Raw genomic sequence first — 13820 nt, 5'->3', positions numbered from 1 at the left:
AGACTACAGCAACACTGCACAGAGTCCTGGAAGAAACATAAACCACACTGGTGCATATGGTCAGACTGCAGCAACACTGCGCAGAGACCTGGAAGAAACATAAACCACACTGGTGCATATGGTCAGACTGCAGCAACACTGCGCAGAGTCCTGGAAGAAACATAAACCACACTGGTGCATATGGTCAGACTGCAGCAACACTGCACAGAGACCTGGAAGAAACATAAACCACACTGGTGCATATGGTCAGACTGCAGCAAGACTGCGCAGAGTCCTGGAAGAAACATAAACCACACTGGTGCATATGGTCAGACTGCAGCAACACTGCACAGAGACCTGGAAGAAACATAAACCACACTGGTGCATATGGTCAGACTGCAGCAACACTGCGCAGAGTCCTGGAAGAAACATAAACCACACTGGTGCACATGGTCAGACTGCAGCAACACTGCACAGAGTCCTGGAAGAAACATAAACCACACTGGTGCATATGGTCAGACTGCAGCAACACTGCACAGAGACCTGGAAGAAACATAAACCACACTGGTGCATATGGTCAGACTGCAGCAACACTGCGCAGAGTCCTGGAAGAAACATAAACCACACTGGTGCATATGGTCAGACTGCAGCAACACTGCACAGAGACCTGGAAGAAACATAAACCACACTGGTGCATATGGTCAGACTGCAGCAACACTGCGCAGAGTCCTGGAAGAAACATAACCACACTGGTGCATATGGTCAGACTGCAGCAACACTGCACAGAGACCTGGAAGAAACATAAACCACACTGGTGCATATGGTCAGACTGCAGCAACACTGCGCAGAGTCCTGGAAGAAACATAAACCACACTGGTGCATATGGTCAGACTGCAGCAAGACTGCGCAGAGTCCTGGAAGAAACATAAACCACACTGGTGCATATGGTCAGACTGCAGCAACACTGCGCAGAGTCCTGGAAGAAACATAAACCACACTGGTGCATATGGTCAGACTGCAGCAACACTGCACAGAGACCTGGAAGAAACATAAACCACACTGGTGCATATGGTCAGACTGCAGCAAGACTGCACAGAGACCTGGAAGAAACATAAACCACACTGGTGCATATGGTCAGACTGCAGCAAGACTGCACGGAGTCCTGGAAGAAACATAAACCACACTGGTGCATATGGTCAGACTGCAGCAAGACTGCGCAGAGTCCTGGAAGAAACATAAACCACACTGGTGCATATGGTCAGACTGCAGCAACACTGCACGGAGTCCTGGAAGAAACATAAACCACACTGGTGCATATGGTCAGACTGCAGCAAGACTGCGCAGAGTCCTGGAAGAAACATAAACCACACTGGTGCATATGGTCAGACTGCAGCAACACTGCACAGAGACCTGGAAGAAACATAAACCACACTGGTGCATATGGTCAGACTGCAGCAACACTGCGCAGAGTCCTGGAAGAAACATAAACCACACTGGTGCACATGGTCAGACTGAAGCAACACTGCGCAGAGTCCTGGAAGAAACATAAACCACACTGGTGCACATGGTCAGACTGCAGCAACACTGCGCAGAGTCCTGGAAGAAACATAAACCACACTGGTGCATATGGTCAGACTGCAGCAAGACTGCGCAGAGTCCTGGAAGAAACATAAACCACACTGGTGCATATGGTCAGACTGCAGCAACACTGCACAGAGACCTGGAAGAAACATAAACCACACTGGTGCATATGGTCAGACTGCAGCAACACTGCGCAGAGACCTGGAAGAAACATAAACCACACTGGTGCATATGGTCAGAGTGCAGCAACACTGCGCAGAGTCCTGGAAGAAACATAAACCACACTGGTGCATATGGTCAGACTACAGCAACACTGCGCAGAGACCTGGAAGAAACATAAACCACACTGGTGCATATGGTCAGACTGCAGCAACACTGCGCAGAGTCCTGGAAGAAACATAAACCACACTGGTGCATATGGTCAGACTGCAGCAACACTGCACAGAGACCTGGAAGAAACATAAACCACACTGGTGCATATGGTCAGACTGCAGCAACACTGCGCAGAGTCCTGGAAGAAACATAAACCACACTGGTGCATATGGTCAGACTGCAGCAACACTGCACAGAGTCCTGGAAGAAACATAAACCACACTGGTGCATATGGTCAGACTGCAGCAACACTGCGCAGAGTCCTGGAAGAAACATAAACCACACTGGTGCATATGGTCAGACTACAGCAACACTGCACAGAGTCCTGGAAGAAACATAAACCACACTGGTGCATATGGTCAGACTGCAGCAACACTGCACAGAGACCTGGAAGAAACATAAACCACACTGGTGCATATGGTCAGACTGCAGCAAGACTGCGCAGAGACCTGGAAGAAACATAAACCACACTGGTGCATATGGTCAGACTGCAGCAACACTGCGCAGAGTCCTGGAAGAAACATAAACCACACTGGTGCATATGGTCAGACTGCAGCAACACTGCGCAGAGTCCTGGAAGAAACATAAACCACACTGGTGCATATGGTCAGACTGCAGCAACACTGCGCAGAGACCTGGAAGAAACATAAACCACACTGGTGCATATGGTCAGACTGCAGCAACACTGCGCAGAGTCCTGGAAGAAACATAAACCACACTGGTGCATATGGTCAGACTGCAGCAACACTGCGCAGAGTCCTGGAAGAAACATAAACCACACTGGTGCATATGGTCAGACTGCAGCAACACTGCGCAGAGTCCTGCAAGAAACATAAACCACACTGGTGCATATGGTCAGACTACAGCAACACTGCACAGAGACCTGGAAGAAACATAAACCACACTGGTGCATATGGTCAGACTGCAGCAACACTGCGCAGAGTCCTGGAAGAAACATAAACCACACTGGTGCATATGGTCAGACTGCAGCAAGACTGCGCAGAGTCCTGCAAGAAACATAAACCACACTGGTGCATATGGTCAGACTGCAGCAACACTGCGCAGAGTCCTGGAAGAAACATAAACCACACTGGTGCATATGGTCAGACTGCAGCAACACTGCACAGAGACCTGGAAGAAACATAAACCACACTGGTGCATATGGTCAGACTGCAGCAAGACTGCGCAGAGTCCTGGAAGAAACATAAACCACACTGGTGCATATGGTCAGACTGCAGCAACACTGCGCAGAGTCCTGGAAGAAACATAAACCACACTGGTGCATATGGTCAGACTGCAGCAACACTGCGCAGAGTCCTGGAAGAAACATAAACCACACTGGTGCATATGGTCAGACTGCAGCAAGACTGCGCAGAGTCCTGGAAGAAACATAAACCACACTGGTGCATATGGTCAGACTGCAGCAAGACTGCGCAGAGTCCTGGAAGAAACATAAACCACACTGGTGCATATGGTCAGACTGCAGCAACACTGCGCAGAGTCCTGGAAGAAACATAAACCACACTGGTGCATATGGTCAGACTGCAGCAAGACTGCGCAGAGTCCTGGAAGAAACATAAACCACACTGGTGCATATGGTCAGACTGAAGCAACACTGCGCAGAGTCCTGGAAGAAACATAAACCACACTGGTGCATATGGTCAGACTGCAGCAACACTGCGCAGAGTCCTGGAAGAAACATAAACCACACTGGTGCATATGGTCAGACTGCAGCAACACTGCACAGAGACCTGGAAGAAACATAAACCACACTGGTGCATATGGTCAGACTGCAGCAACACTGCGCAGAGTCCTGGAAGAAACATAAACCACACTGGTGCATATGGTCAGACTGCAACAACACTGCACAGAGACCTGGAAGAAACATAAACCACACTGGTGCATATGGTCAGACTGCAGCAAGACTGCGCAGAGTCCTGGAAGAAACATAAACCACACTGGTGCATATGGTCAGACTACAGCAACACTGCACAGAGACCTGGAAGAAACATAAACCACACTGGTGCATATGGTCAGACTGCAGCAACACTGCACAGAGACCTGGAAGAAACATAAACCACACTGGTGCATATGGTCAGACTGCAGCAACACTGCACAGAGTCCTGGAAGAAACATAAACCACACTGGTGCATATGGTCAGACTGCAGCAACACTGCGCAGAGTCCTGGAAGAAACATAAACCACACTGGTGCATATGGTCAGACTGCAGCAACACTGCGCAGAGTCCTGGAAGAAACATAAACCACACTGGTGCATATGGTCAGACTGCAGCAACACTGCGCAGAGTCCTGGAAGAAACATAAACCACACTGGTGCATATGGTCAGACTGCAGCAACACTGCACAGAGTCCTGGAAGAAACATAAACCACACTGGTGCATATGGTCAGACTGCAGCAACACTGCGCAGAGACCTGGAAGAAACATAAACCACACTGGTGCATATGGTCAGACTGCAGCAACACTGCGCAGAGTCCTGGAAGAAACATAAACCACACTGGTGCATATGGTCAGACTGCAGCAACACTGCACAGAGACCTGGAAGAAACATAAACCACACTGGTGCATATGGTCAGACTGCAGCAACACTGCGCAGAGACCTGGAAGAAACATAAACCACACTGGTGCATATGGTCAGACTGCAGCAACACTGCGCAGAGACCTGGAAGAAACATAAACCACACTGGTGCATATGGTCAGACTGCAGCAACACTGCGCAGAGACCTGGAAGAAACATAAACCACACTGGTGCATATGGTCAGACTGCAGCAACACTGCGCAGAGACCTGGAAGAAACATAAACCACACTGGTGCATATGGTCAGACTGCAGCAACACTGCACAGAGACCTGGAAGAAACATAAACCACACTGGTGCATATGGTCAGACTGCAGCAACACTGCGCAGAGACCTGGAAGAAACATAAACCACACTGGTGCATATGGTCAGACTGCAGCAAGACTGCGCAGAGTCCTGGAAGAAACATAAACCACACTGGTGCATATGGTCAGACTGCAGCAACACTGCGCAGAGTCCTGGAAGAAACATAAACCACACTGGTGCATATGGTCAGACTGCAGCAACACTGCGCAGAGACCTGGAAGAAACATAAACCACACTGGTGCATATGGTCAGACTGCAGCAACACTGCGCAGAGTCCTGGAAGAAACATAAACCACACTGGTGCATATGGTCAGACTGCAGCAACACTGCGCAGAGTCCTGGAAGAAACATAAACCACACTGGTGCATATGGTCAGACTGCAGCAACACTGCGCAGAGACCTGGAAGAAACATAAACCACACTGGTGCATATGGTCAGACTGCAGCAACACTGCGCAGAGTCCTGGAAGAAACATAAACCACACTGGTGCATATGGTCAGACTGCAGCAACACTGCGCAGAGTCCTGGAAGAAACATAAACCACACTGGTGCATATGGTCAGACTGCAGCAAGACTGCGCAGAGTCCTGGAAGAAACATAAACCACACTGGTGCATATGGTCAGACTGCAGCAACACTGCACAGAGACCTGGAAGAAACATAAACCACACTGGTGCATATGGTCAGACTGAAGCAACACTGCGCAGAGACCTGGAAGAAACATAAACCACACTGGTGCATATGGTCAGACTGCAGCAACACTGCGCAGAGACCTGGAAGAAACATAAACCACACTGGTGCATATGGTCAGACTGCAGCAACACTGCGCAGAGACCTGGAAGAAACATAAACCACACTGGTGCATATGGTCAGACTGCAGCAACACTGCGCAGAGTCCTGGAAGAAACATAAACCACACTGGTGCATATGGTCAGACTGCAGCAACACTGCGCAGAGACCTGGAAGAAACATAAACCACACTGGTGCATATGGTCAGACTGCAGCAACACTGCACAGAGACCTGGAAGAAACATAAACCACACTGGTGCATATGGTCAGACTGCAGCAACACTGCGCAGAGTCCTGGAAGAAACATAAACCACACTGGTGCATATGGTCAGACTGCAGCAACACTGCGCAGAGTCCGGAAAGAAACATAAACCACACTGGTGCATATGGTCAGACTGCAGCAAGACTGCGCAGAGTCCTGGAAGAAACATAAACCACACTGGTGCATATGGTCAAACTGCAGCAACACTGCACAGAGTCCTGGAAGAAACATAAACCACACTGGTGCATATGGTCAGACTACAGCAACACTGCACAGAGACCTGGAAGAAACATAAACCACACTGGTGCATATGGTCAGACTGCAGCAACACTGCACAGAGACCTGGAAGAAACATAAACCACACTGGTGCATATGGTCAGACTGCAGCAACACTGCGCAGAGACCTGGAAGAAACATAAACCACACTGGTGCATATGGTCAGACTGCAGCAACACTGCACAGAGTCCTGCAAGAAACATAAACCACACTGGTGCATATGGTCAGACTGCAGCAACACTGCGCAGAGACCTGGAAGAAACATAAACCACACTGGTGCATATGGTCAGACTGCAGCAAGACTGCGCAGAGTCCTGGAAGAAACATAAACCACACTGGTGCATATGGTCAGACTGCAGCAACACTGCGCAGAGTCCTGGAAGAAACATAAACCACACTGGTGCATATGGTCAGACTACAGCAACACTGCACAGAGACCTGGAAGAAACATAAACCACACTGGTGCATATGGTCAGACTGCAGCAACACTGCACAGAGTCCTGGAAGAAACATAAACCACACTGGTGCATATGGTCAGACTGCAGCAACACTGCACAGAGTCCTGGAAGAAACATAAACCACACTGGTGCATATGGTCAGACTGCAGCAACACTGCACAGAGACCTGGAAGAAACATAAACCACACTGGTGCATATGGTCAGACTGCAGCAACACTGCGCAGAGTCCTGGAAGAAACATAAACCACACTGGTGCATATGGTCAGACTGCAGCAACACTGCGCAGAGACCTGGAAGAAACATAAACCACACTGGTGCATATGGTCAGACTGCAGCAACACTGCACAGAGACCTGGAAGAAACATAAACCACACTGGTGCATATGGTCAGACTGCAGCAACACTGCGCAGAGTCCTGGAAGAAACATAAACCACACTGGTGCATATGGTCAGACTGCAGCAACACTGCGCAGAGTCCTGGAAGAAACATAAACCACACTGGTGCATATGGTCAGACTGCAGCAACACTGCGCAGAGACCTGGAAGAAACATAAACCACACTGGTGCATATGGTCAGACTGCAGCAACACTGCGCAGAGTCCTGGAAGAAACATAAACCACACTGGTGCATATGGTCAGACTGCAGCAACACTGCACAGAGACCTGGAAGAAACATAAACCACACTGGTGCATATGGTCAGACTGCAGCAACACTGCGCAGAGTCCTGGAAGAAACATAAACCACACTGGTGCATATGGTCAGACTGCAGCAACACTGCGCAGAGTCCTGGAAGAAACATAAACCACACTGGTGCATATGGTCAGACTGCAGCAACACTGCGCAGAGTCCTGGAAGAAACATAAACCACACTGGTGCATATGGTCAGACTGCAGCAACACTGCGCAGAGTCCTGGAAGAAACATAAACCACACTGGTGCATATGGTCAGACTGCAGCAACACTGCGCAGAGTGCTGGAAGAAACATAAACCACACTGGTGCATATGGTCAGACTGCAGCAACACTGCGCAGAGTCCTGGAAGAAACATAAACCACACTGGTGCATATGGTCAGACTGCAGCAACACTGCGCAGAGTCCTGGAAGAAACATAAACCACACTGGTGCATATGGTCAGACTGCAGCAACACTGCGCAGAGTCCTGGAAGAAACATAAACCACACTGGTGCATATGGTCAGACTGCAGCAACACTGCGCAGAGTCCTGGAAGAAACATAAACCACACTGGTGCATATGGTCAGACTGCAGCAACACTGCGCAGAGTCCTGGAAGAAACATAAACCACACTGGTGCATATGGTCAGACTGCAGCAACACTGCGCAGAGTCCTGGAAGAAACATAAACCACACTGGTGCATATGGTCAGACTGCAGCAACACTGCACAGAGACCTGGAAGAAACATAAACCACACTGGTGCATATGGTCAGACTGCAGCAACACTGCGCAGAGTCCTGGAAGAAACATAAACCACACTGGTGCATATGGTCAGACTGCAGCAACACTGCGCAGAGTCCGGAAAGAAACATAAACCACACTGGTGCATATGGTCAGACTGCAGCAAGACTGCGCAGAGTCCTGGAAGAAACATAAACCACACTGGTGCATATGGTCAAACTGCAGCAACACTGCACAGAGTCCTGGAAGAAACATAAACCACATTGGTGCATATGGTCAGACTACAGCAACACTGCGCAGAGACCTGGAAGAAACATAAACCACACTGGTGCATATGGTCAGACTGCAGCAACACTGCACAGAGACCTGGAAGAAACATAAACCACACTGGTGCATATGGTCAGACTGCAGCAAGACTGCGCAGAGTCCTGGAAGAAACATAAACCACACTGGTGCATATGGTCAGACTGCAGCAACACTGCACAGAGTCCTGCAAGAAACATAAACCACACTGGTGCATATGGTCAGACTGCAGCAACACTGCACAGAGACCTGGAAGAAACATAAACCACACTGGTGCATATGGTCAGACTGCAGCAACACTGCGCAGAGACCTGGAAGAAACATAAACCACACTGGTGCATATGGTCAGACTGCAGCAACACTGCACAGAGTCCTGCAAGAAACATAAACCACACTGGTGCATATGGTCAGACTGCAGCAACACTGCGCAGAGACCTGGAAGAAACATAAACCACACTGGTGCATATGGTCAGACTGCAGCAAGACTGCGCAGAGTCCTGGAAGAAACATAAACCACACTGGTGCATATGGTCAGACTGCAGCAACACTGCGCAGAGTCCTGGAAGAAACATAAACCACACTGGTGCATATGGTCAGACTACAGCAACACTGCACAGAGACCTGGAAGAAACATAAACCACACTGGTGCATATGGTCAGACTGCAGCAACACTGCACAGAGACCTGGAAGAAACATAAACCACACTGGTGCATATGGTCAGACTGCAGCAACACTGCGCAGAGTCCTGGAAGAAACATAAACCACACTGGTGCATATGGTCAGACTGCAGCAACACTGCGCAGAGACCTGGAAGAAACATAAACCACACTGGTGCATATGGTCAGACTGCAGCAACACTGCACAGAGTCCTGGAAGAAACATAAACCACACTGGTGCATATGGTCAGACTGCAGCAACACTGCACAGAGACCTGGAAGAAACATAAACCACACTGGTGCATATGGTCAGACTGCAGCAACACTGCGCAGAGTCCTGGAAGAAACATAAACCACACTGGTGCATATGGTCAGACTGCAGCAACACTGCACAGAGACCTGGAAGAAACATAAACCACACTGGTGCATATGGTCAGACTGCAGCAACACTGCACAGAGTCCTGGAAGAAACATAAACCACACTGGTGCATATGGTCAGACTGCAGCAACACTGCACAGAGACCTGGAAGAAACATAAACCACACTGGTGCATATGGTCAGACTGCAGCAACACTGCGCAGAGTCCTGGAAGAAACATAAACCACACTGGTGCATATGGTCAGACTGCAGCAACACTGCGCAGAGACCTGGAAGAAACATAAACCACACTGGTGCATATGGTCAGACTGCAGCAACACTGCACAGAGACCTGGAAGAAACATAAACCACACTGGTGCATATGGTCAGACTGCAGCAACACTGCGCAGAGTCCTGGAAGAAACATAAACCACACTGGTGCATATGGTCAGACTGCAGCAACACTGCGCAGAGTCCTGGAAGAAACATAAACCACACTGGTGCATATGGTCAGACTGCAGCAACACTGCGCAGAGACCTGGAAGAAACATAAACCACACTGGTGCATATGGTCAGACTGCAGCAACACTGCGCAGAGTCCTGGAAGAAACATAAACCACACTGGTGCATATGGTCAGACTGCAGCAACACTGCACAGAGACCTGGAAGAAACATAAACCACACTGGTGCATATGGTCAGACTGCAGCAACACTGCGCAGAGTCCTGGAAGAAACATAAACCACACTGGTGCATATGGTCAGACTGCAGCAACACTGCGCAGAGTCCTGGAAGAAACATAAACCACACTGGTGCATATGGTCAGACTGCAGCAACACTGCGCAGAGACCTGGAAGAAACATAAACCACACTGGTGCATATGGTCAGACTACAGCAACACTGCACAGAGACCTGGAAGAAACATAAACCACACTGGTGCATATGGTCAGACTGCAGCAACACTGCGCAGAGTCCTGGAAGAAACATAAACCACACTGGTGCATATGGTCAGACTGCAGCAACACTGCGCAGAGACCTGGAAGAAACATAAACCACACTGGTGCATATGGTCAGACTACAGCAACACTGCACAGAGACCTGGAAGAAACATAAACCACACTGGTGCATATGGTCAGACTGCAGCAACACTGCGCAGAGTCCTGGAAGAAACATAAACCACACTGGTGCATATGGTCAGACTGCAGCAACACTGCGCAGAGTCCTGGAAGAAACATAAACCACACTGGTGCATATGGTCAGACTGCAGCAACACTGCGCAGAGTGCTGGAAGAAACATAAACCACACTGGTGCATATGGTCAGACTGCAGCAACACTGCGCAGAGTCCTGGAAGAAACATAAACCACACTGGTGCATATGGTCAGACTGCAGCAACACTGCGCAGAGTCCTGGAAGAAACATAAACCACACTGGTGCATATGGTCAGACTGCAGCAACACTGCGCAGAGTCCTGGAAGAAACATAAACCACACTGGTGCATATGGTCAGACTGCAGCAACACTGCGCAGAGTCCTGGAAGAAACATAAACCACACTGGTGCATATGGTCAGACTGCAGCAACACTGCGCAGAGTCCTGGAAGAAACATAAACCACACTGGTGCATATGGTCAGACTGCAGCAACACTGCGCAGAGTCCTGGAAGAAACATAAACCACACTGGTGCATATGGTCAGACTGCAGCAACACTGCACAGAGACCTGGAAGAAACATAAACCACACTGGTGCATATGGTCAGACTGCAGCAACACTGCGCAGAGTCCTGGAAGAAACATAAACCACACTGGTGCATATGGTCAGACTGCAGCAACACTGCGCAGAGTCCTGGAAGAAACATAAACCACACTGGTGCATATGGTCAGACTGCAGCAACACTGCGCAGAGTCCTGGAAGAAACATAAACCACACTGGTGCATATGGTCAGACTGCAGCAACACTGCGCAGAGTCCGGAAAGAAACATAAACCACACTGGTGCATATGGTCAGACTGCAGCAAGACTGCGCAGAGTCCTGGAAGAAACATAAACCACACTGGTGCATATGGTCAAACTGCAGCAACACTGCACAGAGTCCTGGAAGAAACATAAACCACATTGGTGCATATGGTCAGACTACAGCAACACTGCGCAGAGACCTGGAAGAAACATAAACCACACTGGTGCATATGGTCAGACTGCAGCAACACTGCACAGAGACCTGGAAGAAACATAAACCACACTGGTGCATATGGTCAGACTGCAGCAAGACTGCGCAGAGTCCTGGAAGAAACATAAACCACACTGGTGCATATGGTCAGACTGCAGCAACACTGCACAGAGTCCTGCAAGAAACATAAACCACACTGGTGCATATGGTCAGACTGCAGCAACACTGCGCAGAGTCCTGGAAGAAACATAAACCACACTGGTGCATATGGTCAGACTACAGCAACACTGCACAGAGTCCTGGAAGAAACATAAACCACACTGGTGCATATGGTCAGACTGCAGCAACACTGCACAGAGACCTGGAAGAAACATAAACCACACTGGTGCATATGGTCAGACTGCAGCAACACTGCGCAGAGTCCTGGAAGAAACATAAACCACACTGGTGCATATGGTCAGACTGCAGCAACACTGCGCAGAGTCCTGGAAGAAACATAAACCACACTGGTGCATATGGTCAGACTGCAGCAACACTGCGCAGAGTCCTGGAAGAAACATAAACCACACTGGTGCATATGGTCAGACTGCAGCAACACTGCACAGAGACCTGGAAGAAACATAAACCACACTGGTGCATATGGTCAGACTGCAGCAACACTGCGCAGAGACCTGGAAGAAACATAAACCACACTGGTGCACATGGTCAGACTGAAGCAACACTGCGCAGAGACCTGGAAGAAACATAAACCACACTGGTGCATATGGTCAGACTGCAGCAAGACTGCGCAGAGTCCTGGAAGAAACATAAACCACACTGGTGCATATGGTCAGACTGCAGCAACACTGCGCAGAGTCCTGGAAGAAACATAAACCACACTGGTGCATATGGTCAGACTGCAGCAACACTGCACAGAGACCTGGAAGAAACATAAACCACACTGGTGCATATGGTCAGACTGCAGCAACACTGCGCAGAGTCCTGGAAGAAACATAAACCACACTGGTGCATATGGTCAGACTGCAGCAACACTGCACAGAGACCTGGAAGAAACATAAACCACACTGGTGCATATGGTCAGACTGCAGCAACACTGCGCAGAGTCCTGGAAGAAACATAAACCACACTGGTGCATATGGTCAGACTGCAGCAACACTGCGCAGAGTCCTGGAAGAAACATAAACCACACTGGTGCATATGGTCAGACTGCAGCAACACTGCACAGAGACCTGGAAGAAACATAAACCACACTGGTGCATATGGTCAGACTGCAGCAACACTGCGCAGAGACCTGGAAGAAACATAAACCACACTGGTGCATATGGTCAGACTGCAGCAACACTGCGCAGAGTCCTGGAAGAAACATAAACCACACTGGTGCATATGGTCAGACTGCAGCAACACTGCACAGAGACCTGGAAGAAACATAAACCACACTGGTGCATATGGTCAGACTGCAGCAACACTGCGCAGAGTCCTGGAAGAAACATAAACCACACTGGTGCATATGGTCAGACTGCAGCAACACTGCACAGAGACCTGGAAGAAACATAAACCACACTGGTGCATATGGTCAGACTGCAGCAACACTGCACAGAGTCCTGGAAGAAACATAAACCACACTGGTGCATATGGTCAGACTGCAGCAACACTGCGCAGAGTCCTGGAAGAAACATAAACCACACTGGTGCATATGGTCAGACTGCAGCAACACTGCACAGAGTCCTGGAAGAAACATAAACCACACTGGTGCATATGGTCAGACTGCAGCAACACTGCGCAGAGTCCTGGAAGAAACATAAACCACACTGGTGCATATGGTCAGACTGCAGCAACACTGCACAGAGTCCTGGAAGAAACATAAACCACACTGGTGCATATGGTCAGACTGCAGCAACACTGCACAGAGACCTGGAAGAAACATAAACCACACTGGTGCATATGGTCAGACTGCAGCAACACTGCGCAGAGTCCTGGAAGAAACATAAACCACACTGGTGCATATGGTCAGACTGCAGCAACACTGCACAGAGACCTGGAAGAAACATAAACCACACTGGTGCATATGGTCAGACTGCAGCAACACTGCGCAGAGTCCTGGAAGAAACATAAACCACACTGGTGCATATGGTCAGACTGCAGCAACACTGCACAGAGTCCTGCAAGAAACATAAACCACACTGGTGCATATGGTCAGACTGCAGCAAGACTGCGCAGAGACCTGGAAGAAACATAAACCACACTGGTGCATATGGTCAGACTGCAGCAACACTGCGCAGAGTCCTGGAAGAAACATAAACCACACTGGTGCATA

This window comes from Lissotriton vulgaris, chromosome 8 (assembly GCF_964263255.1).
Source record: "Lissotriton vulgaris chromosome 8, aLisVul1.2, whole genome shotgun sequence".
Taxonomy (NCBI): Eukaryota; Metazoa; Chordata; class Amphibia; order Caudata; family Salamandridae; genus Lissotriton; species Lissotriton vulgaris.
This window is presented reverse-complemented; position numbering follows the sequence as displayed.